The sequence below is a fragment of the Protopterus annectens genome, chromosome 15.part0 (genome assembly GCF_019279795.1).
Source record: "Protopterus annectens isolate FY-2018-M chromosome 15.part0, PAN1.0, whole genome shotgun sequence".
NCBI lineage: Eukaryota > Metazoa > Chordata > Ceratodontiformes > Protopteridae > Protopterus > Protopterus annectens.
The window spans coordinates 697,808,373-697,832,792 of record NC_056749.1 but is presented as its reverse complement, the minus strand read 5'-3'; the positions used below and the strand labels follow the sequence as shown (position 1 = coordinate 697,832,792).

Sequence of the window (24,420 nt, the reverse complement as noted above, 5' to 3'; positions counted from 1 at the left end):
CTCCAGTTTCCTCCCACATTACAAAGATATGCATCTGGAGCATTTCTCCCCAGGCCTCCACTGAAAATAGGTGTTGTCCTAGTCAGACTTTCCCACTTAACAAATGTTAAATAAATAAAATAAAAGAATAAATAATCCACAGTTCTTTAGAGGCAAACTTGTGATGAGCACTCAGTCCTGGCAATGATTGTGATCTACACAAAGAGAAGAAAGATAATCTATGTAAAGGCATGGTTTTATGCCAAGAGCTGTTCTGCCACTAAAAGCTAAGATTATTGGAGAAAAACATTTTCTAACTTTCCTCTAAATACTGCAGTAAATTATGACACTGTTTCTGTAAATTATGACACTGTTTCTGTAACTCTTTACTATGATATAAAACTGAAAGTGTTAAATTTGTTAAACAGGTATACTTTATTTCTTTGTATTTGTTATCAATGTTAGCCTTACTGTGCAGAGTTCATTTTCAGAGCTAATGAGGAAAACAAGAAGAAGAAATTAAAGCAAAAAGTAAAATCAACGATTGCACAGACACGTTTGTTCAGACAGGTAACGATTCATACTCAAACAATAATCAGCATGTTACCATAATATATATTAAATACCTCTAAATCAAAACAATGGTTAAAATGAATATGTAGACCATAATGTACATTATTGTTATTAATTACATTGTTAACATACATGAACACAGTCAATGAATTAACAATAATAAAGTGACATTTATTTGCACTGGTCTGCTCTGTATGTGTTTGTCCAGTAAAATTTCATGCTGCTGTAAGAAATGTCCCATTTTTGCTATCCAAACAGTTGGCAGCACTAACTTACAGTTTATACTTCTAGATGGATTCGGTAACTCAGCCTTCTCTAAGGCCATGAACGGTGAGAAAAAGCCTTTATTTACCAGCCTTACTTTTTCAAAGTCCTGCACTCTGTAACTGCTTTTTTTTTCTTTCTATATTAACACATCTGTAAAATGTTTTCTTTCATATATAACTTTATCTTTCATATATAACTTTATTGAATAATCCTGATAATAGAATAGATTTATTGTTTCACTGCATTTATGTACTGTTTTAAACTGTTTTAACATTACTTAACTGTAAACTGCTTTTTCATACTGAGAGTTGTATTTTCCGTTTGTGAGTGCTCTATCCGAACTTTTCTGTGCATTTTTGTCTGTTAAAAGCATTCTCGAGTTTGCTCCTTGATCTGTTTAAAACTTTCATTTAGTGGCTACAGCTAGGAACTGTAATTTTTTCCCACCCACCTACCCTAGTGTCGTGTGTTCTTATACTTGGTGGCTTTGCAGTTGCCCGCTCATACTGTATATTTGATCTGTGACACTCTTCCCAGTCTAGTGTCATTAGTTCACTCAATCTAATAGAGAACATTTGTGAAGGCCAACCCACTCAGATTCTTAACATTGAATTAACTTCTGTTCCAGTTTTCTCCATTTCCACTTTACTGAAAAAAAAATTCTAAGCTTGCTTCCCTCCTTTCCTGTGGCAGGTCAGATACGGATTTGCTGTGTCCAGGACTGTTTGTGAGCTCCTAAGCCGCCCCCCCCCCCCCGCACTTAACTGGGGTTAAACTATTCCTGGCGCCATAAAGTCTGTTTTTCAAAATTTCCCTTGCAACTAGCCAGCTTTTTAGTTTTAGCACTCATCTGTTTCTTTGATCTCAGCACTTGTTCAGAACTCATTGTAAGCACTAAATAAGGTACAAATTACTACAGCACTCAACTTTCCTCTCTTGTCTAGATGAAAACAGTTTTTAGTACTTAATAAATAAGCACCTATTCAGGCATGTCTAAAGGTCAGCTCCCGGTGTTTTCTCTTGTCTACCTGATGAATCTGGGCATCTTGGGACAATGCAGCAATTGCCTCATGTACACAGACAACCCTCTCCTCCTACCACCCAACACTACGACCTGTGAGAGATGCACTTATATAGCCAAACTGGAAGCAAAGCTCTCTTTACCAAAGACTGGCCTAGACAGTCAAGAGGAGAAGGTAAACACTTGCACTGCACCACACTCATCACATAGTCCCTCAAAACCTACACCACCAAAACACACACACAGAACCACAAAACACACACTTACATTCACGGAGGCTCTCAGTACTAATCTGCCCAAACAACAGAGACCTCCAAAGCAGAAATGCAAGCAACCTCCACCCCGCCAACACAACCCAAATGACACATAGCCCACATACTCAGTGTGCCACTCAACTACAGCCCATAAGGCACAACGTACCCAACACTCTAGTCATAGGTGACTCTATAGTCAGGCACACTGATGTTTCACTCACCAGGCTAAACAAGGAAAAAGTTACTGTCAGCTGCCTGTTAGGTGCCAGGATCCGCCACATAACACACACACTCAGGTCACTCCACAACAAGTACAAATATGACTCTGTCATTGTCCATGTTAGTGCAAATGACCTGAGACGTACCTCCCTGAACTACATGAAAAGAGACATGGAGGAGCTCTCTGATCTTGTAGCCCAGGCCAGTATGACCCTAGCCCAGAGTAGCATCCTGCCATCACCCAGAATGACACCACAATACAAGGACAAAATGATTGACTTTAACAATTGGCTAAGCTTCTGGTGTCATTCTGAGGGAATCCAGTATCTTGTCTGCCTGGGATGACATGATCGACAGACCACGCTGCTTTGTCAGAGATGGCCTGCACCTGTCGCCCTTGGGATTCCGGATACTGGCAAAGGCTCTTGCCACCCCATGTAGTGCCTTTTTTAGGCAAGGTTCAAATGACAAATTCACCAATGTAACAGGTACAAGCAAGCAAAATATGAGGGTAATGCTACTCAGTGCTAGAAGTCTAAACCTCAAAATGCACTCACTCGAGGCACTCCTTAAAATAGAGAACATTGACATCTGTGCAGTGACAGAGACCTCGTTCAAAGCTCCAGAGAGCACCCCAGCATTACCATGCTATAATTCATACCACACCTTTCGGCCACCAAACCCGGACCAAAACACTAAAGGTGGAGGCGTGTCCATATTCATTAAGGATATCCACACCTCCAAGCTAGTTGCTCAGCATAATGCATCCGAGATTATCCAAGTTCAACTAACTCTGGGCACAACCGCAATCCAGATTGTAGCTTGCTACAGACCCCCCACCATGCCCCAGGATTCCCACTCCTCTTTTCTTAATACACTGGTTAAGGTACAACCCAACACTCTAATAATGGGTGATTTCAACTACCCTACCATTAACTGGGAAAACTACTCATGTACCAACTCTTTTGCACAACGTTTTCTGGAAATCATCAATTCCAACGCTTTGGATCAACTTATCCACACCCCCACCAGAGGCAGCAATATCCTAGACCTAGTCATCACCAACATGGGTGACCAGTGTTCCACACCAGAGGTCAGCTCCTCATTGGTTAGATCCGACCACAAGCTAATCACCCTAGACATCCACATCCCGCTCCCACCCCCCATTAGGAAAACAACCGTAAGAAATTTCTCCAAAGCCAACTTCACACTTCTTAAGACAGAATTGGCAAATGTCATGACACCCATGCAGATGGACAATAGAGGTACGACTGCTGAATCCTACACAAATGCACTTTATAAGCACTTACACGAGTGCATGGATCGTGCTATCCCTAACAGAACCAAGATGCTATCCTCCAAAAAAAGGAAGCCAATCTGGTGGTCTTCTGCCATAAACAAACTCTACAACAGATGAAAGAAACTGTTGCAAAAAAGAGTAAAATCCCACGATTGGAGGAACTCCCCAGTCAGCCTCAGTAAGAAGCTGAGATCCCTCATAAAATCCTCCAAAGCTAGTTATGAAAACAAAATTGCCACTGATTCTAAAGACAACCACAAAACTTTCTATAGCTATATCAAAAATCTCAATGGCAACACTCAGATCTGCTCTGAGTTACAGCACAATGACACTAAATATACAGAACTAACTGATATTGCCAACATTCTGGCAGATAGGTTCAGTGCTAACTTTACCCCCCTCTCACCCCCTAAAGGGCCCATCTTTATACCGGAAGAATGCAAAGTTCCTGTAATCACAGCTGCACAGGTAAAAACTTCACTCTCCAAAGCCAAGAACACAGCATCCATGGGACCTGACAACATCCTAGGCTGCCTTCTACATGAACTACAGAATGAACTGGCACCCCACCTAAGTACCATGTTCAATCATAGCCTCACCTCAGGCTTTGTGCTCATTGAATGGCGCACCGCGACAGTTATCCCACTCCACAAAAGTGGGGCCACAACATACCCCAGGAACTACTGCCCCATTAGCCTGACAACCTCGTCTGCAAGGCCATGGAACATATCATCATGGAACTCATAAACACAGACACTGGAGATCTCCAAACCCTGGACCCCACACAGTTTGGGTTTGTAAAAGGCTGCTCATGTCTCCTAAACCTGATAGACTTCTTTGAAGTAGTCACCAAAGCCATAGATGAGAGTAAGGTGGTTCACACAGCCTATCTAGATCTCGACAAGGTGATCAACACCATCCCCCACTCTGGAATTATAGATAAACTCACTAAACTAGGTATAAATCCCTATGTCACATGATGGGTTGCCAACTGGCTTACTGAAAGAACCCACACTGTGAAAGTAGCAGACTCCAAATCAGACTTCAGACCAGTGACAAGTGGAGTACCACAGGGTTCAGTCCTGGGTCCTCTCCTGTTTGGTATCTACTTCTCTGAAGTACAGGCTAACAAAGAAGGTCTTGGGCTAACTAAATTCACAGATGACTGCAAACTAAAATCCATAATTGAAACTCCTAACGATGTGGAAATCCTACAAAAGGGCCTCACTGAGACAGATGCCTGGTGTCAAAGACATGGTCTCATCCTCAATGCCAAAAAGTGCATTGTCATCCCCTTTGGTAAAAATTCTGTACCCATGAACTACCACATAGGCGGTAGTCTACTTAACACTGAAAGTGTGATAAGAGACCTTGGGACACAGGTGGACAGTAGTCTCTCCTTTGATAATCACATCGCCAAAGTGGTCAGGAAATCCTTCTACGTGGCACACCTCATCACAAAAGGTTTCTCATCCAGAAAAAAAGAGGTCATTGTTCCCCTCTACTCATCACTCATTAGACCCATTATAGAGTACAGTGCCCCTTTTGGTATGTACCTCACAAGACATCTACAACAACTGGAAAGGCCACAAAAATACCTCACAAAGAGGATTACTGGCCTCAAACAGATGCCTTACGCAGACCATCTCAAAAACCTACAGCTTTACTCCGTTGCATATCTCCTACTCAGAGGCGATCTCTGCCTAACATAAAAGCTATGTCAAACCCAGAACTGTTGGACATGTTCCACTTAAAGAAATCCCAATCCCTCCGAGCTACACGCTCTAGGGACCTAAACCTTGTCACCACAATAAACGGAACATGCTGGAGGGATAGATTCCTGTCCCAGAGACTTCCCATACTCTGGAACAGACTACCTATCTATGTCAAACAAAGCTCCTCATTACCACTCTTCAAGAAAAATCTTGATGATTGGATGGAATAGGAAATTCACCCCGGGGATCACTTCTGTGGTTCTGCTTGACAGGGGCACAGGAAAATTATTTTCTTGGGTGGCGAAAGTCAGGGTACATTTTTGGCTAGGCTTGTATAGGCCCTAGGGCCAATAGCCTAGTACCTACCTATGAACCTATGAACCTACGAACACCATGTTGAAACAATACAAAAACTATCTAAGTAAAAGAAAAAAGAAAAAAAATTGGGGCAATAAAACCAAAGAAACAATAAAATAAAGAACGGAAGAGCCCTTAGCTCATCATATTTCAATCATTTCTACTCTTTCTGTCTTTTTCCATTTCATGTATTTTTCCATTACCAAAATATAAATATATTTACAGGTAACAGAACTAAAACAAACATACTGATTTCCATAAGTCTGGATGGAAGGGAGCCATTTGGTAGTATATTTGACTCTTGTTTCTTCCTACACTTCACAAGATTCCATCTTAGCCATCTCCTGAATTCATTTGTGTACATCTTCAATTACTGGGGAATCTAAAAGTTTACATTACCCAATAGGTTCATAGGTTCATACTAGGCTATCTGCCCTAGGGCATTTATAAGCCTAGCCAGAGTGTGTTTGGCTTTCGCCACCCATTTTAAATTAATTTTGCTATGCCCTTTTTCGAGGTTAGTATACTGTGCCTCTGTCTAACAGTAACACAGAAGTGATACCCGGGGTAAACCTACGATCGCCCATCCACTCATCAAGATTCCTCTTGAAGAGAGTCGATGAGGGACTCTGCCTAACCTGGACTGGGATTTTATTCCAGAGTGAAGGGAGCCTCTGGGTTATGAATCTGTCCCTCCAGCATGTCCTATTTATTTCAGTGCTGAGGTTCAAGTCTCTCGGCGTGGCTCGATGGGATTTGGATTTTCTGAGGTGCAGCATGTCCATTAATTCCGGGTTGGACATGGCTTTATACATCAGGCACAGATCGCCTCTGAGCAGGTGGTATGCCACTGAGTAGAGCTGGAGTTTCTTTGACCGGGCAGCATATGGCATCTGTTTGAGCCCTTTGATCCTCTTGGTGAGGTACTTTTGGGGTCTTACCAGTTGCTGCAGGTGTCTGGTAAGGTACATCCCAAAAGAGGCATTGTACTCAATTATGGGCCTGATAAGGGATGAGTAAAGAGGCACGATGATCTCCCCTGATCTAGATGTGAATCCCTTCATGATTAGGTGGGCTATATAAAATGTTTTTCTAACCACTTTGGCCACATGGTTGTCAAATGAGAGATTGCTATCAACTTGGGTCCCCAGGTCCCTAATTACTTCTTCTGTACTTAATGGATTACCACCTATGTGGTAATTTCTGGGCACTTTGTTTTTGCCAAAGGGGATGACTATACACTTTTTGGCATTTAGCTTGAGGACATGGCTCTGGCACCAGTTGTCTGTTTCTATGAGGCCCTTTTGGAGGATGCTTGTGTCGGCTGGAGAGTTGATTATGGCACCCAGTTTGCAGTCATCTGCGAACTTGGTCAGCCACAGTCCTTCCGTGTTGGCCTGTACCTCCGAGAAATATATACCGAACAAGGGAGGTCCCAGGACTGAGCCTTGTGGGACGCCACTTGTAACTGGTTTGGAGTCTGACATGGCTCCAGCAATTCTAACCATGTGGGTTCTGTCCTCGAGCCAGTTTGCAACTCATCTAGTGATATAGGGGTTTATATTTAAGCTGGTGAACTTATCTATAATGCCCGAGTGGGGTATTGTATCAAAGGCTTTTGCGAGGTCCAGGTAGGCTGTGTGGATCACCTTCCCCTCGTCAATGGCCTTGGTGACTGTTTCAAAGAAAAAAACAGGTTTAAGAGGCAGGATCTGCCCTTAACAAAGCCGAACTGGGTAGGATCCAGTGTCTGTAGGTCCCCAATATCTTTATTTATGAGGTCCATGATGATCCTTTCCATAGCTTTGCAGACCAAGCTAGTCAGGCTTATGGGGCGATAGTTTCCAGGATCCGTTGAGGCACTATCTTTGTGGAGAGGGACCACTGTTGCTGTACGCCACTCTTTGGGTACATATCCTGTAGTAAGGCTGAGATTGAACAGTAGTTTTATGTTTGGGTTTAGCTCTTCTTGGAGTTCATGTAGGACACAGCCCGGGACACTGTCTGGTCCCATTGATGCTGTGTTTTTTGCTTTGGAGAGGGCAGCTCTTACCTGAGCATCTGAGATGTCAGGGGGGGCAGCACTCTGCTGGGATAGATATTTGCCCTTTTGGTGGGGAGGGGTTTGCTGAACCTGTCAGCTAGGATGTTGGCAATGTCTGTGGGTTCGGTGTATTTTTGTCATTTTGGACTAATTCTGAGCATATCTGGGAATTCCCACCCAGGTTCCTAACATAACTAAAGAAAGCCTTGTGATTATCCTTAGTGTCCTGTGCAATTTTTCTCTCGAAGCTGGCCTTAGACGATTTTATGTGTGCCCATAGTTTTTTGCTAATACTGATCAGAGATGCCTTCCCTTTTTGGGATTTTGCTCTATCATGTAGTAACTTCCTCCTTCTATTGTATAGTTTGTTTATGGCTGGGGTCCACCAGACAGGACATCTGCCTTTGGAGGATTGGGTCTTGGTTTTATTTGGGATTGCATGATCCATGCATTCCTGAAGGTGTTCATAGAATGCGTTTATAAAGGATTCTGCGGTCTGGGCTGTATTTTCCACAGGCCCGGGAGCTTTGAAGGATTCCACCTCGGTTTTGAGGAGTGTGAAATTTGCTTTAGAGAAGTTTTTCACTGTGGTTTTCAGGGAAGGGGGTGGAGTCGGGATGTGAATATCCAGTGAGATTAGTTTATGGTCTGATCGTACCAGTGAGGGATACACTTCTGGTCTGGAGCATAGAGTCCCCATGTTGGTGATGATCAGGTCCAGTATGCTTTTCCCTCTTGTGGGAGTGGTAACAAGTTGTTCCATAGCATTTGAGTTTATAAATTATAGGAACCTTTGGGCTAGGGTGTTGGAGCTAGAGTAATGCTCCCAGTCTATGTTTGGGTAGTTGAAGTCGCCCAATATAATGGTGTTTGGAGAGACCTTCATATTTTCCAGTGTTCTCAGGAAGGCCGAGTGGGGTTCCTGGGTTTGGGAGGGTGGTCTGTAGCAGGCTATAAACTGGAAGGCAGTTTTACCCACTGTTAGTTGCACATGGATAGTCTCTGATGCTTCGTGCTGTGCCACCAACCTGGAGGTGTGGGTATCTTTGACTGATATTGATACTCCCCTCCTTTTGTGGTTCGGTCCAAGTTTTGGGGCCGAAAAGCATGGTATGAGGTATAACCTGGTAGTGCTGGGGTGCTCTCAGGAGCCTTGAACCAGGTTTCTGTTACTGCACAGATATCGATGTTCTCCATGCTAAGGAGAGTTTCGAGTGCGTGCATCTTTTGAGGTTTAGACTTCTGGCGTTGAGTAGCATTACTCTTAATTTCTTATCCCTTGTGATACCTATGGAGGTGGATTTGTCTTTTGAGCCTTGCCTAAAAAAGGCACTATGGGGGTAGCAAGAGCCTTTGCCAATATCTGAAAGCCCAGGGGTGACAGGTGCAAGCCGTCCCTAGCGAAGCATCGTGGCTTGTCGAGCATGTCATCCCAGGCTGACAGGCATTGGATCCCCTTTAAATGACACCAATACTTAAGCCAATTGTTGAAATTGATCATCTTGTCTTTATATTGTGGCATCATTCTTGGTGAGGGTAAGATGCTACTCAAGGTCAGGGTCCTTCCGGCCTGGGCTACATGCTCAGAGAGCTCCTCTATGTCTCTTTTCATGTAGTCCAGGGAGGTACGTCTCAGGTCATTCACACCAGTATGGACAATGACTGAGTCATATTTGTACTTGCATTGGAGTGACCTGAGTGCTTGTGTTATGTTTCGGATCCTAGCGCCTGACAGGCAGCTCACCATGACCTTCTCCTTGTTCAGCCTGGTGAGCGGGACGTCAGTGTGCCTGACGATAGAGTCACCTATTACAAGTGTATCAGGTGTGTTGTTTAGCCTTAAGGGCTGTGACTGTTCAGCACACTGGCTTTGTGAACTATGTGTTGCATGTGTTTTGTTTTGGGGTAGCAGTTGCTTGGTTGTCTGCTCTGGAGGTCTCTGCTGGTTAGGCAGATTTTTATTTAGAGCCTCCGAGTATGTTTTTGTGTGTTTATGTGTTTGGTTTGCTGTCGTGGTAAGTCTATGTGAGACTGGAATTGTAGTGAGTGTGGTTTCCTTCTCCTCCTGACTGGTTTTGCCAGTACTGAGTTGAGAGAGCTTAGCCTCCAGTATGGCTATATGGTTGCATCTCTCACATGTGCTGGAATTTGTTGGGAGGAGGAGAGGGTTGTCTGTGTACATGAGGCAGTTGTAACATTGCCTCAAGATTCCCAGATTCACCAGCTGGACTGGAGAGGAGATTGACAACTGACCTTTGGACATGCTAGAATAGTATTGGGAATTCCTTTATAATTGAAAAAAAAGGGCCAATGGAAAAAAAAAGGGCCATGATACAAAGCAAGTAGGAAGGGGAAGCAGACATCCGGTCATGTTCCTTTCTGCAACACTAACCATTCAGTCCACTCTGCATATCTCAATACCTTCATCTTTTAACTAGAAGTTGTAAAAAACTCTTGGGGACCACAAATTACTCCAGGACAGTAAATAAATGATTCAGGTTGATCCTACCAAACACATTTTTGGCATCACAGCTGACTACCACAACTGGAGATTTTCCCTGTCCACCTCATCCAGGGTTAATAAAGTCCTCATAATATTGTCAAATATCTGTTAACTGGTATGGAACCAATATTTATTTATTTGTTTGCTTACTTATTTGTTCTGTTTGTATTTGTTAATCAGAGTAGAGCACCGATCCACATTGACCTTGATTTGACATACTTTTGGAGAGCCTTTTTACTACAATTTGAAATGAAAGATTTGTAATCTTGGTTTAAGACCAACATAGTCCTGTAAGTTCCAGTATCAGATGGTGACTTCAAAGGTGGAAGGTGGTGAAAGGGGGAGTGGCTGCAGGTAGCAACTGAAAGGGTGGGGCTAACTGAGATGGGGTGGGCTCTTTTATAGCAGGTCAATGACCATTACCTGTGACAAACAACAGATGGGGTCATTCACTTTCATCTACAGACTGCCTCAATATTTATCCATTCCTTATAGCCATTTCACTGAATACACACACACACACACACACACACACACACACACACACACACACACACACACACACACACGTATGTAAAAAAATGTCTATACAGTAATGCGACACGTTCCAGTTCATCAAATCCTTTAATAATATCCTATAGCTTAGAACTTCCTGTCATGCACTTCCAGTCACATATACATAAGAAAACTCTGTCTTTTAGTAAAAACTTTAATAAACTTAAAAAAAAATAATTTAATATTGCTCCTTTTCCTAACTTAGCATTCCCAGCATAGCTGTCTCGTGACAACCATGAAGGAAGTCTACATAAAAGAATAACAGTTCCCTTCAGAATAATACAGAGTCTGTCTTTAATGCTCTTCCAAGGTTAATGTTAAGCTTATTGATAAATATTAGGTCCTGCTGCAAACAGCAATGATAAATGGAGCCAAAGTGGCAGAGTCCCACCCCATCATGTTTTTTTTCATCAGTGCCATAGATTTTTCATCACCCGTAAGTTTTACAAAAATAATATTCCATGAGTTACAAAAATAATCACAAAATACTACCTGATGCAATATTATTTACAATCCAGAATGCCCTATGGATTTTATTCCTCTTGAGCAGCGAAAGATTTACCCTTTAGTTATCATCAGTCCACAACATTTCTTCACTTAAAAGACTCTTCTTGCGATCATCTTTTCTTTAAAACTGGCTTGCTAGCAGTCCTTTCTGTTTTCAGACCCAGCTTTCTTTGATAAAGTGGAAAAAGCTCCAGGTTCTGCCTCCTTGAACATATTCCTGCCTCCAAAATTACTACGAGTCATTTCACCAGCACCTGTGCCCTACTGTTTTCTTGGCCCATTCCTTCATTGTTTGGACAGCATCTGCAGGGTCTAGAAAGAGTCCTTGATATAAACATATTTTTAAAAGGCCAGATATTTCACCCAAAACCATAATTTCTATAATCTGAACTGTTGTACCATAGGTATAAATTTCCTATGTTCATGGCTGGTTTCACTACAGAAATCTTGCTAAGAATAAATGAAAGCTGTGTCATAAAAGATATTTTCCCAATTTGTCACAAAGAAGACATTTCTCCTTTCTGCTCTGGCTTTTTCAAAAATGCCGACAATCCTGGAACAAAACATACATCTTAATCTCTGAGCATTAAAAACCATTGCACCGTCCTTTACAAATCCTAGCAGGGGGTCAAAAAGAGGAGCATTTTCCTTATTATTATTGTTGCTGTTATGTATTTAATTATTTATTTATTTGTCTTTGTTGATCATGAATGTCCGACTGGGTAGACCCCATTTTCAGCAGAGGCTTCATCACAGTGTATTTCTCAACAAACAACAAGCAGGAATCCAGTGACTGACCACACAAAACAGCAAAAACACCAACTTAAAGAAAAACACGTGTGGAACAAAGTGAAGGAGGCACACCATCCAGTATCACGATGCAAAGCTTCAATGCAAATTGAGGAACATAAGCAATTTCACAATAGTAATATTGCTTCTTCAGACAATTGTTATTGTATGATATATAAGATGGAATGTTAGTGGATGAGGTTGCCTAAAGAAGCAATGTCACTATTGTGAAATCGCTTACCTTCTTTAATTTGCATTAAAACGTTGCATCATGATACTGGATGGTGTGCCTCCTTCACTTTGTTCCACACAAGTTTTTCTTCACAGTGTATTTAAATTAACAAGTAAATTTCAGACAGTTCTCAGAAAAGCAACAATTACATTTCTCATAAAAAAAAAACATAATTACAAGACATGAATATACAGTAGAATATTTACATCAACAATTACAAGTCTATATAGTTCTTGTAGCTCTACAATCTTGCAGAAAGTAAATGGATTAAAACTGCAGAAGGGAACACATTCTTGTTAAGAAATTTAGTGTTCTTACATTTCAGTAAAGAAAGGTTTTCAAGGAGTTCAAGATACATAACAAAATTAATTATAAAATTATGTAGCAGGGGAGGGAAGATTTAGTATTGTATAGGAGGATGGTGGTAATAGCATATGAAGGAGAGCATGGCATAGGATTAGTTCTGTTACGGCTGCTTGTTCCAGATTGTTGTATCTAGAAGGTTTATAACTTAGGTGTGCAGAAGTGCATGATAGAGTAGAGAGGTGGATAGGCAGTTAGAAAAAGTGCAGGATGAGAAGTGTTTTTAGGAGGGGGGTGAAAAGGGATGTATTGATTCAAGTGCAAGAGGTAAAGTTGTTAGGGGTGTAATGATTCAAGTAGAGGAAGACAAAAGTTAGTGATAAGCAATAAGAAATTTGTGCTTTCATTAGAGGTGGAAACCTGGTGTTGTTATTATTATTATTATTATTATGAATTATTATTATTGAGGAAGAGCAAACAGCTTGAAAGCTTTGTGTATTATTTCATTAAATATTTGGATTTTTATTGTTGAACCTGGAATGGCTCACTGTGCTACCTTTTCCTGCTGTTAAATCATAGCAGTTGAGTGGTTGGTATGGGACAAAGCCCCAAGAAACCCTTTCTCTTCCCACTTCTTCCTCTTGCATACATGTCTAGTACCGGCAACTTCCTTTTAAAACCCAGTATTTGACTGTTTTTTTTTTTTTTTGACCGTTCTGTTTCAAGTTTATTGAACATGTTTCTAATAACTGCAGTTTTATTTGGTTATTACAGACATAAGTTTTGGTCTGCCTCACCTCTCTCTGTACTTCCATAACTGCATCAGTGGTCAGCTGGCATCTTTTCTACATCATTCATCTTCTACTCAGATCCTTTTTTATGTAATCATCTAGTTTAATGTCAGTTTTGGTCAACTTATTTAGTATGTAGCCAACCGTAGCCGACTTTACCACTGCAGATGCCTGCTCCATAGTACATTGGATTCTAGTGCTTCACACTCACCCTTTTTACTGGGGGGACATATGCTCAGAGGGCTTTTGTTATTCTTCCAACAAGATTCTATCATGTTCCTGTTACACAGACACAGCTTGACTTCATGACACTTGCTAATGTAGAGAAACAAAAAAAGGAAGTCAGGTATGGCGTGGTGGTTCACTAGCACACACATCTGTTCTCTGTTTGCTAATAACAGAAGTGCACTGCACCTTTATTTAGTGAAATAAATATATTTTCTTCAGTTTGGGCCTTTGTTTTCCATCTGCCTTTCCTGTTCTACTCAGCTTTAATTTGCTCTCTATCTTCTTCCTTTGGCATTTCCTTCTATTACTTAAATGCTGTTTTGCCTTAACCTCTGATGTCACATTGTTTGGGAACCATATGCTTTTTTCTCATTGTTTTGATTTTATTTTGGCTGCAAAGTTTTTCCCTTGAACCTGCCAGCCATGTGACCAGGTAGATGACAATTTATTATTTATTTATTTATTTTTTTTTGGCATTAACCCCTCACACCAAATCTCACTAAATGTCCAAAGCTTATGTCTGCTTCAGTGGAAGCTTTGATGTTGCCCATTGATGTTTTATACTACCATTATGTCTTTTTTCTACCTCATTGTCATACAGACCATCCCTCAAACCACACAAACGTCCTTCAGCCTCCACTAGATATGATGGGGAGGGGTGAAGGACTCAGCTAGACATGATGAATTCTAACAGCATGCTACACCTGGCATTAAATCTATCTCTGCAACAGTTCTCTGTACATAAAACTTTGTAACATGAATAAGGATCTACAACAAGCATGTTTGTTCCACGACCCTTTAAAAACATTTAATTTTGTAGTTGTTCTTATGTATTGTATGCTTCTTAAATGTTCATGTTATTTGCTTTTGCTTCTGTTCTTTTGGGTCATGGCTGAAAAGGGTCTTTGGACCAGCCCACCTACTCACTTACCAAACAGTAAATAAATAGATACCAAAAAGAGTACATTGAATTCCTCCATATTAAAATGTCAGACACACGCATACACATGAACCTGGCATACACACACACACACACACACACACACACACACACACACACACACACACACACACACTTATGAAATAACCAGGGCTTACTTGAAAACACTACTGCCTTACAAATTTGCAGCAAATATACATACTCCGTTTTTATCCACCTCCATTTAACCAGATCTGATTAAAAATAATATCAGCTAGTTAATACTTTCAAGTACATTACATTTTAAGACTTAACTTGTGCTGCCTAGGAAACAGACTTGTTCCTTCCCAAGAGGGCTGTCCTCACCACTTGAGAAATGGATTAATACATAGTTAGATTCTGGAGCTAACGTTATAGCAATCCATACTACTTGGATTGCTAATTTGCAATGGTGATGGACAGAGGTTGACAGACGAGATCAGACAGGAGGCCCCATGGACTACGATGTTTGCAGATGACATTGTGATTTGTAGTGAGAGTAGGGACCAGGTTGAAGAGACCTTGGACAGGTGGAGATATGCTCTAGAGAGCAGAGGAATGAAGGTCAGCAGGACTAAGAGAGAACATATGTGTATGAATGAGAGGGAGGACAGAGGAATTGTGAGGATGCAGGGAGTAGAGTTAGTGAAGGTGGATGAGTTTATATACTTGGGATCAACAGTTCAGAGTAATGGTGAGTGTGGAAGAGAGATGAAGAAGAGAGTGCAAGCAGGGTGGAATGGGTGGAGAAGAATGTCAGGAGTGATTTGTGACAGATGGGTACCAGTAAGAATGAAAAGGAAGGTCTACAAGATGGTAGTGAGACCAGCTATGTTGTATGGGTTGGAGACGGTGGCATTGACAAAAAGGCTGGAGTCAGAGCTGGAAGTGGCAGAGTTAAAGATGCTAAGATTTGCACTGGGTGTGACAAGGATAGACAGGATTAGGAATCAGTATATTAGAGGGTCAGCACAGGTTGGATGGTTTGTAGACAAAGTCAGAGATGCGAGATTGCATTGGTTTGGGCATGTGCTGAGGAGGGATGCTGGGTATATTGGAAAAAGGATGCTAAGGATGGAGCTGCTGGGTAAGAGGAAAAGAGGAAGGCCTAAGATAAGGTTTATGGATGTGATGAGAGAGGACATGCAGGTGGTTGATGTGACAGAGCAAGATGCAGAGGACGGGAAGGAATGGAAACAGATGATCCGCTGTGGTGACACCTAATGGGAACAGCCAAAAGAGAAGATACTGCTTAGATCACTTTTCCACAAATGGCTGCCAACTTCCACATCTGAGAAGTCTTCCTCCTCACCAGTTGAGAACAGCAGGTCAAAGACTTCCATTTCTAGACTGTGTGTTAACTGTCTGATGCATTCTCCTTTAGAGTATTAGTAACAATGGTGCTGTTTGATGTGATTGCAGCCAAATGTTCCAGTCATAATGTGGCATATTAAAATGTCTGTCAGAATTCCTTCTCCTTTATCAGCCAGTATAAGGATGATCTGTACCATTTTCTCATGTTTCTTCCTCATCGTGAGAGAGGGTTCTAAATGTAATTCATATGTTGTCTGTGCTGTCATTTCCAGTCTTCAGCGTGACTCATGATGCTCCCCCTCCCCCGTTTACTCATGTCTTCTGTCACTTATATATAAAAACTTTATCAATGATTACAGCATCCAACCTGACTGTCCAAAACCTGCATCTCCTGATATATTTATATTCTACTGATGTTTCAGAGAATACAACAAAAAAGTGTCATTCTAATTTTTTTCTTTCAGTATAATTTCTTATTCAGTGCTTGCTCACTAATTCCATTAGACTGTTTTCTAAAGTATATTTGCAGGTATGTAGTACTCCAAAACAGGTATGAACGGAGTCTAAAACTTAATCATAGTTTGTTCCTGGCCTTGTGGTACAAGGGATAAAGCCGTGACTGTATCATCAGATGACCTATGTTCAATTAGTGTTATATGTGCTGGAAGGATGGACTGAGGGAGGGTGGGATTGAGTGGATACCACTGGTTTGGCCATTCTGGTAGAAAGGAAGCTGCCATGATCACTGCAACAAAAAGCCTAACATACCCACACTAAATAGTTGTGAGTTGCTTGACAAAGAGATTGCTCATGCAAGTTAGTGGGCTTAAGCTGCCATGGGTTAGTGATAGGGCAGTTTTTAGGATCAGCAGACCATCCCACTCCCAGTGTGCAACTCTCCGTTCCATTAGGAACAAATGGACTGGAGAGGTTTTGCCCTGATGGAGGAACCAGGTCGGGAGTCAGGTGCAGAAAGGAGAAGAAGATCCTGTACATCTGCAAAAATAAATAAATAAATAACTTAAGTATTGGCTATTAAGTTATTAAGTATTATGTATTATGACTATATGATTCTAAGAAACAAATTGTAACAGTAACTACTTGCTCATGAAACAGTTTACAGCAGACAGTATATTTGCAAGAGAGCCAGATTAGAGCATGGTTATACTGTTAGTACAAAACTTAAATGAGAAGGAAACATACTATTTGAACAATGAATAAGTATTTCTGAAAACTATTTGAATATGAGAGAAGCTGCATTACTGCATGTTCATTTCACGGGACAGTGAGAGAAGTTGTACTGATGCATCCTTTCTTCAATGCTTCCTCACTGATCTTGAGTGAATGCTGTACTGTGCTCTCTAAGTTTATTTATTAATTTATGTTTGTTGACCAGTATGTTCCAGCTAGACATAGCTCATCTGAGGTGGAGGCCCAGGGAGAAAAACTTCACAGCTGTCAATCAGCAGTACAGCATCCTGAATGTGTAAATGTCACTCTGCACTTGTTGGATTGAGCATGCTGATATAAAATGTAAAATGATAGCATATACCATTTTTGGATCCCCCTCCACAGCTGACTTTCTGTCTTTTCTTGTTGTATACTAGTCCATTCCTTCTTTCCTTCCTATTAGGGTAGCCAGTTCCTGCCACATCCCTGAAGACAGGTGGGTCCTTGTGCTTCAGTGAAGATTTCCTTAACAGCACTATATTTTTGAGGTCACTACCCCAGGAAGCTTATAAATGAGAAGGAGCAGTGGCGGCTGGTGACTTCAAATCAAAGGGGGGCTGCAGGAGACAGCTGGATGAGTGGGGTCAATGAGAAGGGGTGTGGCCAACTAGAAAGGGAGGAGCTATGCTCAAAACCACAAAAAATAACTAAATACACTACCCTGGGTGCCAAACCATCATTATGAGAGTCCAATCAAGACAAAATGAAGTGTAAAGGAATACAAAATATTTCAATGCATTGGCTGCATAACAGCTTACTTAATATCTAGATGGAAACAAAAAGGTTGTGAGGCATGAAAAAATAAATTACTTTTTAAATACATTAATGGAATGCCAGTCAAAATCAAGTATAAGAAAAACAAGCAGCACTCAACTCAAACCACTTCTTGCACTGCAGTTCTAATTATAATTTATATTCAGCTTTATTAAAGTACCAAGTAGCATGCTGGGTAGAAATCTCTGATGCCCCCACTTGTAAAAATGTTTCTTATCCAAAAAAAGACCTGCTGCCTGACAACTATCTACTTGTTTCATGGGGAAAACATGATCAAAGTAAAAAATGAAAAGCAAACAAGAAATAAGCTCAAGATACATTGCTTAAAAGGATTACTGTACAGGTTATGGACCACACGACTGGCATTCTGTTTAGCTTACGGGTAAAGCCTGCAGAGATGACTGGAAGTCTCCAAGTGTAATGAGCTTCTTAAAATAATGTAATCCTGTCCTTTATTACAAATACAGTCATATGCATTTCAATACCCAAGGCTTATACATTATCTAGTTAAGTATTCTCTACATTTCAACAACAGAAAGGCTTTCAATGTTGGCAATTCTTTAACAGTATGCTTAATAAAGCTTACTTGCATCTTACGATCTCAGCCAAGCTTACCTGATGGTCATTAAAGTATTGCTACTTAAACACAGAGCAACAGGCACTTTGAGTACTAAGCATAAATCAACAATACAAAACATATGACAGAAACCAGACCATTCTGCAAAAATCAAGGACAGATGAAAAGCCACTCTAGTACATGTTTCTACCTTGGATGGAGGGATACTCTGCACATTTACACTGCATAACTACCCCTTGCCTTGCTTGGACACATCCAGAGTCACTACATGGGGGAGTGGGGTGCAACAAGTATGTCACAATCGGAAATGTCTCTGGCTGACTGTGATGGCCCTGACGCATGTCATACCTCTCAACCTCAGAGCACGAAATCTGGACAAAGCCATACAAAGAAGTGGGACAAAGGCCCAAAAATAAGGACAATTTTTAAATATTGCTCTTATAAACTTAGAAAGATAATAGAATAGGTCTTGCATTAGTATGAATTTTCTGAATGGTATGAAATCTGAAACTCAAATGTCTGTCATTATTTTCTAACTTCAGTCTTTAATGATTTGTCACTAATTTGCCAAAAAAACACAATTTTATGAAAAATTAACCAAAAATGTGATGTAAAAATATAAAATAGCCACACAATACAGCTGGGAACCTGTCAAAGAAGGGACACTTTAATATTAGTACTGCTAACTTGAGCAGCTGACAAAATAAAAGAATCTACATGCATTTCTGAAATAAAAGTAATCTTTAACTCTGATTATTACAGTTATTTCTTAATTGTAAACCCTCCATGTTTTCTTCCAAAATTGCTATTTTGGGGAGGGATTATTAGGGGGAAGAGCAACATTTTGAGCCAAAATCAGGGACAGTTGAGAGGTTTGGCTATGCCTAATTCTATAAAGCAATTTATTTGCATGTACCTCTCAACCTGTTAATGCAATAAATCTGGACAAGGCCAAATATATTGGGGGAACATATAAGCAGTACTAAAAATTGCTCTTGTATAAAGTGAGACAGTTGATAGAACAACAGATCTTACTTTAGCATTAATTTTTCTGAAGGTTATGAAGTCTGAAACTCAGTGTGTCATTATTTAGTGACTTAATTCCTAAATGATTTGCCAGAAAACCACAAATTTTATGAGGAACAAAGCAAAAATAAGAAGCAAAAATCTATTCATTCTTTGAAAATCTGGACAGTTGGGAGGTATAGCTCAGCTGGGGCTGTTTTTAAGTTTTCCGCCCTTCCCCCTCACAAAATCATGGTCGAATGGAGCCTCCCCCTGCAACCATTCCAATGATCCATTACTGGGCTATTTCACTCCATTTACCATAAACACTAATGTGCATACTGACTAACTTCTATGATGATTTGGACTTCATTTGAAAGTTTTATTTTGCATTTTACAGCACAAACACTAAGACATCTGCTAAACAAACTTAGCATTAAAACTTCTCTGCCCTTGAAACTCACATTCATTGAAACAGCATTGAAACCCACATTCAAAGAAAATACATTTTACCAGTGGCAGATAAAGATTAATTCTGGGCTGTTTTCAAATCATAGGCCCCTTGCATATGAAACATACATGTGCTCTTTGATACACCTTCCTATTATTTTGAACAGTTTTCCAGTAAACTATGAAACAAAAAGCATGCACCAATAATGACAAAACTGCCCAATTCAGAAAATCTTTCCAGTAAACAATGAAACAAAATGCATGCACCCATAATGACAAAACTGCCCATTTCAGAACATTTCCATCATAAAAGTCTACTCAAACTTCTACAGTCCACCATTATCAGTAAATATGCACAATTCTACAGTCCACCATTATCAGTAAATATTCAGAATTCTACAGTCCACCATCAGTAAATATGCACAATTCTACAGTCCACCATTATCAGTAAATATGCACACCATTATCAGTAAAAATGCACAATCTCTGAAGAAGTAAAAAAGTCATCTACATAATTCCACATTAAATAAATCTGTAACTAATGAAGACGTTGCTGCTAGCTAACACCTTTATATTTCATGGTTTCATCGAAAAATAAAGTGCCTGATGCCCCTGAGGAATAAATTGCCTATCTTACATTAAAAATGATAAGCTAGTAATATTGCAAAAGGAAATGGATGGCAAACTGATAACAGGCTCATAGTTAGTATCTTTACTTTTTCAGTATGGCAGCATTCACCGCTTGTGGGAGTAGAACCAACAACCTTCTGCATCAAAAGCAAGTACACAACCTGTTGTGCTATTAACAATGCAAGCTGACTTAGCATAAGCAGCACTAAACTTCTCTTCCCCTGCAGATCTCAGCTCCTTGTAAAATCTACTCAACACTCAACTGCATCTCAACTTCGTAGCACAAGAAATCTGGAAAAAGCCAAATTTATTGGGGGAGTGGTCAAAAGCTCAAAAACCAGGGACACATTAAACATTGCTTGTATAATCTTGGAAAGTTGCTAGAATAAAATGCTGTGTTGCCACCATATATTTTACTGCCAAGGTCCCTGTGCAAAAGAGTCAGAGCAACATACCATGATGCCAAATCACCTGCTTTGTGAAAGAAAAATGCTGTGTTACCACCATACATTTTACTGCCAAGGTCCCTGTGCAAAACAGTCAGACCAACATACCACTACGCCAAATCAGCTGTTTTGTGAAAGAGCGTAAGACTGAAACTTAAACGGCTATCATTTAATGAATTCAGTTCTCACCATAGCTGTCAACCTTGAACCTCTTAGCACAAAACACCTGGACAAACCCAATAATGAGGGAATACAGCCCTCAAACATATTCAGTGAATTCTTGCCATAGCTGTCAACCTTAGCACAAAAAACCTGGACAAAGCCAATAATGGGGTAATACAGTCCCAAAAATAAGGACAAATTTCAAATATTCATCTTATAAACTTAGGTTGTGTTACTATGTATTTTCTGAAGAATATGAAGTCTGAAATTCAAATGCCTGTCAATTTTACTTCTGACAGAACAAAAACAATTTTCAGCAGAGGCCCAGGGAGAAATACTGCAGACACATGTCTTTGTAAAATGGCAGGACACCAGAGCAAATCCACACAAACACAGGGATAAGATGCAGACTCCACACAGAAGGCACTCCAGCCAAGAATCAAACCAGAAAACCTATAGCTGTGAGGCAACAATGCTACCACTGCACCATCAAATATGTAAGGAATTAAACATTCAGAAACCTGAAGTCTGAAATTCAAATACCTGTCAATTTTATTTAACATTTGTTAATCAGGACAGTTTGACTTGGAACAGAAAAACAATTTTCAGCAGAGGCCCAGGAAGAAATAATGCAGACATGTCTTTGTAACATGGGAGGACACAAAAGCAAACCCACACAAACACAGGGAGAAGATGCAGACCCCACAAAGAAGGCACCCCAGCCAAGAATCAAACCTGAGAACCTGCAGCTGTGAGGCAACAATGCTACCACTGCACCATCAAATATCAAGCATTGTAGCATTTAGAAACCACAGATATTATGAGGAACAGATCAGATCAAATATGAGGGAAAAATCTGCAATTTGTTTACAAATGGTGGTGGGTAGGGAATTCAGGTTTTTAACACCTGCATACAAGGTACAGGGTTCAAGCCTGAGGTATTCCCTACCACCACCATTGAGTCTATCCACCAGTATATAGCAACTGGGGCATTTACACACACACACACACACACACACACACTTCTTTACCTGTAGTACATCTCGTAGCTGCTCCAAATCCCATCCACACATATAACCAAACCGTGCCATAACATATATCCATAGCTGCCTGTCCACATTGCAAGATCTTCCTGCCCGTCCAGTGTCCACTTAGCTCCAAATCCCATCACGAGATCTTCCTGTCCACAGAGCTCCAAATCCCATTGCGAGATCTTCCAGACTGCTGACGTTGCAGTCTGGCTCCGATGAGTTTCCAGGACAGTCTATTGCAGTTACAACTGCATAGACTTCTGGGATCATGCTCTTACATGTTTCCCAGTCCGGACTGCTGCTGAAACAGTCTGTGCATGCTCCAGACTGTCTCAGCAGCAGTCTGGACTAGTGCGCATGTGCGAAAGTCCACAAATTTTTAATTTTTTTTTTTAAATTTGATTTTCTTTTTTATCTTTTATTTTCTTTTAATTTCTTTATTGTTTACAGCTGGGAGGGCTGCAGTCCGGCAATCCAATAGCACGGGCCACCCCTGAGAAGGAGGACATCATAACATACTTCAGTTAGATTGGGTAAGGATTTTTATTTTTTGCAGGGAAGTGAAACTTGGAAGGATAATAATGCATCCCTGCCTTGCAGGAGTACATGTAATGCTGCCTCGTGCATGTCACATGCACAGCCCTGTGCATACTTCCTCCAGCCCCTCTACTGAAAATAAACCATAAGCATGTAGTCATGGCTTCAGTCTCCATTAGATGATGCTTAGTTACAGTATAGCAAATGTTCACATCTTTCTGCCAAGAAAGATAGCTGTCATCAGCTCCTTGGTCAGACCCTTGAGTAACCAAGACACTAACCTGGCTGAGATGATCAGAAGCAATGCTGGATGCCCTGTAACTGTGCCAGTATGTTGGCAGGATATATCCCCTTTTCACCAGTATGTATTATTTTTTAGTTCTGATACCATGCCAGCACAAAAAAGATATGACTGATACAGAATTTGTCAGCAGTCACCACAGGGGCAAAGTGGTCTACACATCACTTTGTCTACTTTCCTTTAGTCAGCTAACCATGGTCATCTAATAAACAAAAACATTACTAATTACCTACTAAACCTGACAGCACTCCAGTCATCTACTTTACCTATAACTTTATTTACAGTAGTTTGTAATCCCCCTGCTCTGTTCTCCAGAAACTAAATCTGTCAGACTACTGTTTCGATCTTTACCCGATCACCTTCGTGTTGTCTCCAAGACATCAGCAAATGTTCTTCAGATACATATACCTGAATGTGACTAGACATCAAACACATTTTCATTTATTTCCTTAGTCACGTTTATAACAAACACTTGATATGTATTTTGTCCTTTTATGTTGAGCAAGCAGCAATGATGTCACTACTTAATTAATGACACTCTGCAACTGACAATATTTTCTGCTGTATATTTACATACTATTCAGGCTGCATTTCATTTTTGTTAATGTTACCAGTTGATCTGTCCTTAGCTGAAAATGTTCAACAGGTCAGCTCACCTGCCTAGTTACAAAGTAATAAATAAAAAAATAAGGTACCTTAGCCAATATGATCAAGGTTGGTGGTACACAGCTGAGCCATGCAAAGATTATGATCCACAAGATCAGAGTCTTAGTAACGCCTGTGATCGCTACTTCAGATCCAAGTACTATGGACAGCTGTAGTAATAGTGGCCAGAGAGCAGTAGTGGTATGTGTTTCACTAAAACCATACGAATATAAACTCACAGATAACTATTGCAACGTGGGTAGGGTGAGAGGTTGTAAAACTCTGAAGTATCACATTTCATTTGGAATGCTACCTTTATCCCTATTTTACCAATCTCTAATGTCTACCTATGAGGAAGTAAATTTACTACGGTCACTAGATGTTGTTAATGATGGTGACGTTAACATTCTAAAACAGACAATTGTGCAACTTAATAATAACCAACAACAATAATGTCACCGATGCATCTTGGCTGACCTCATGCAAAGAAGTGAATACAAATAGTAAGAAGGTTCAGTGCTAATTAATATAAAACATGAGAGAGAACAAACAACATATCCTTCTGCACCCATTTTATTCTGCTGACATAGTTTATTTATATTTAAGAAATGCATCCTTAACGTTCTCCAAGAAATGCCTTTATTGGGTTTCTTTTTATAATTGATTCATTCAGGAGTTTTATATCTGCCAAGAACAGCACACTTTATGCTGACATAAAACAAC

General features: G+C 40.5%; 1 protein-coding gene across 2 annotated transcripts in view; it reads right to left on the bottom strand.

The window, feature by feature from the left end:
* The window catches only part of JCAD (junctional cadherin 5 associated), a 566,987-nt gene that overhangs the window by 499,985 nt on the left and 42,582 nt on the right, over positions 1-24,420 (bottom strand). The window lies entirely within an intron of this gene.